Below are 3,963 nucleotides of genomic sequence, written 5' to 3' on the forward strand. Positions count from 1 at the left end.
AAAACCCCAAAAACATTGTTTTTAAGAAAACTATAATTTTTCTGAGAAAAAACCTTTAGAACCTTCTATAACTTGGAATAGTCGAAAATTTAATTTATTAACGAATTTTGTTGGCCATTTTGGCTACATTAATTTCGTAAAGTTTAAATGTTTATCTTCACCAGTGATGCGGCGAGAGGGATTCGCTGGGATCTTTTGAGTTCTGCCCTACCAATCACACGTGGGAGATAGAGTGGGCTCAGGGATTCTCAGGTTGACTGTGTAAATATTGTATATTAGAGTGTAAATGTGACTAGAAACTATATTATTTTATTTATTTATTTTTCATACAGATAGTTTGATTATGTTCATTTTGTTTATTCTTCTGTTTGTACATATATTTTAAGTTTTTTTTTTTATTCATTTATTTATTTTACTTTATGTTAGTATGTACGAGATCATTCATCACTATTATCTACTGCCCACAACTGTGTGGCAGATTGTAATATCTATCATTAAATAAAAAAGTATTTAAAAAAAAAATGTTTATCTTCATAAAATCCGCAGTTTCCTAGTTAAAAAAACAACTGAAAAATGTTCCCTGATGTCCCAAAGATTGGAGCGTTCCTGAGACAAAATAGAAAATTAAGTAACACCAACAAACCGATTTTATTATAAAAACTATAGTTCCTTTGATATATTAACAGCGTATGTTAAATGATAATAGTGATAAGAAGTTGTATAATTATAGTATTATTTTTAAAATTCGAAGAGTTAGAGGTGAAGTACATTGTAAGGTAGTAGTACTGTTACTATACCAATGGTCGTGCAAGGAGGTGATTTGGTCAAAATCATGCTCTACATGATGCTCTTTTTACCCAAATAAAGGTACCCACTTAATGAGAGAAGGCAGACTTCCCCGAACTTACAAAGCTGTGAAACAGTCGACTAAAGTAAAACAGAAAAAAGTTATCTACCACAGCCGGATTTAAACCCGGTTAGTGAGTTAGGAGCACAATGCCTTACCATTGAGCTACCCACTCCAATACTTATATATATTTGATTTTATTATTAACTTTTATCTTAATCTCTTAGTAAGATCCAAGATAGACTACGGCTGTCAGGTTTATTCATCAGCTAAAACAAACTGTCTCCAACTCTTAGACTCCGTTCACCATACTGGAATAAGACTTGCCACAGGTGCTTTCAGGACGAGCCCAATAGAAAGTCTTTGTGCTGAAGCTTCTTTACCACCACTTATTTTTCGGAGGCAGGAACTCATGGACAGTTACATTACCAATATCAAACTCCAACCAACAAACCCTGCGTACCCCCATATATTTCACCCTCGTTGCATGAGAAAATATGAAATGAATCCTTCACGGAACGCTCCATTAGGCATAAGACAGAGAGAAATCATAAGAGAGATTTATAGCATGCCTACAAACCAAGCTGATTCTATCTATAGATTGCCCCCTTGGAAATACCATTCATACAAAATAGATCTAACTATGAAACGCCAGAACCACGACTCAAAAAAATTAAATTCTTAAAGAAGATACAAAAATATTCAAATTATGACATAATTTACACTGACGGCTCCAAACAAAATGAAAATGTTGGTTTTGCAATAATAATACACGGGACACCCAAAAAATATAAATTACCCACATACTCAACAATATTTACAGCTGAACTTCAGGCGATTTCAACAGCACTTCATTTATCTATAGAAAGTGAATACTCAAACATACTCATTTGTACAGATTCAATGTCAGCACTCCAGAGTCTATCAAATTTCAATCAAAGCGGACCTACGATAGACAAAATTCATAACTATATAGACATGCTAAAACATCATAAAAAAGTGTTTCCTTTCTCTGGACTCCGGGGCACTCAGGAATAGCTGGAAATGAGGCAGCGGATAAAGCGGCTAAAGAGGCTGCTACAATGAACGTTCCACCACTCCAAATTTACGAGCCGAAAGACATAAAGGCATTTTTAAGGAACAGAATCCGAAAAAATTGGGATTCAATGTGGGCCACCGTACCACTCACCAATAAATTGAGAAATGTAAAAAAAAATACACAAAAGTGGACAAGTGCCATAAGGGGAAACAGAAGAGAAGAATAGGTTGTTGCAAGAGTAAGAATAGGACATTCCAAATGAACTCACCTCCACTTAATCACAAAAGCGGACCAGCCTATATGCCAAACCTGTCATTCCCCATTATCAATAAAGCATATAATTGAAGAATGCCCATCATTTCGTCAAGCCTTCGAAAATAATAAAATTCCACGAACAAGAGAATTGGCCCTTAAAGACTCGGAAGAATCCATAGACAAAATAATAAAATTTCTCAAAGAAACACAACTTTATGCTAAAATATAATCCACCAATACCGACCAGTGTAAAAAGGAAATAGTCTACATTCAACTATAAGTCAAGAAGATAGATGAAGTAAAAAGGGTGTAATAACCTAGATGTTGATTGCCCTGAATAAAAATCTAATCTAATCTAATCTTAATCTCTGTATATCTTCAGATAATCCTTTTATATAATTATATCTATAAAACTTTTTAATGACTTTATTGACTAGTAACTAACTATTTTTATTATAACTTTTATATCCAAATTAATTGTTTAGGATAAACATTTTCCAGGAATATATTGAATACTTTACTTTTGATTGCATTTAGTCGACTTACATCAGTAAATTGTATCACCTTATTTATGTAGTTATTAATAACATTATACTTCATATGGAAGAGAAGAGATGACAAGAATAGTAATTCAAAGTTTTTCTTTCTCTCTGCTGAAGAGAGGCTCTCGAAATCCAGATGAGAGTTATGCTGTTGGCATGAGTTATGCTAGCCTACCCCTCAGCCTAAATGCAACTAAAACAGATCTTTTATTCAGAGCCTTTCGTATCTAATTGACATTCATTCCACTCTAGGAGTCATTGTATTCTATAGTGTATTAAGCCACAATTATCTTCCGATAGTATATAGTTCCCCCCCTCCCCCCCCTCCTCTCTAACCTCTACAATAGTATATAGTTCCCTCCTCCCCCACCTCCTCTCTAACCTCTACAATTTTTGGATTTTTGATATAATTTTGCTGGGTCTTAAGAATGGCATGCAGTAAATTTTTTGAGAATTATTTTTATTTATTGAAATTTACAACTGTACAATTTTTTTTTAACCTTCTCAATATCTTTATTTATAAATAAATTATGAACAATATATACAATTAATATATAGGGTGTTTTTTTAAGCCCGATAGAACTTGAAATTGTAAAAAATAACACAAAAAATTAAATTGTAATCAAAATTTTTTTTTATTCGAAAGATCAATACGTGACATCGGTTAATCGGTGTGTTGAAGAAAGAAAGAAAAAAAAAACGAGGGTTTACAATCGTAGCATGATATAGCCGGGGGATTTACAAAGAATGGGGAAATACAAAAAGATATAACATGTAAATTTGACAACATGCTAATCTTGGGAAGAAAACACCCAAAGGTAGTACCTCAATCCTTGATTTAAATAAAAGAATCCTGTGGCCGTAGAGGAATAATAGTTATATAAAAGTCAGTCCACTTGCCGGACTTGTTCCCCCCATCATTACTAGTACCAGTACCAGTACCCGTAGCTATCTCCCTTTCAGACGCATCGGAGATTGTTAAGGATGAGAGATTAAGAAATATTCTCTTACTTGGATGAGTAAGTATGTATGCCTATTTCGGGTCAAATAATAATACAAACAATAATCCGTAATCGGGCATAAATAAATTACACATACATAGTATAATCAGAAAAAAGAGATACAATAATGAGATATAGTAAACAATTTTTCCCCCTACAGTTTCCTTTTACATTCAGTTTCGGTCTGTACAACAAATACAAATGTTTCAATTCATTCCTATTTTTCCTTCTCATTTCTGCTCCTCCAATTTCACCCTTTCACAATTTTTTAATTCACCC

The sequence above is a fragment of the Halyomorpha halys genome, unplaced genomic scaffold, assembly GCF_000696795.3.
Source record: "Halyomorpha halys isolate HHAL.00 unplaced genomic scaffold, Hhal_1.1 Scaffold56.1, whole genome shotgun sequence".
In the NCBI taxonomy this organism is placed as follows: domain Eukaryota; kingdom Metazoa; phylum Arthropoda; class Insecta; order Hemiptera; family Pentatomidae; genus Halyomorpha; species Halyomorpha halys.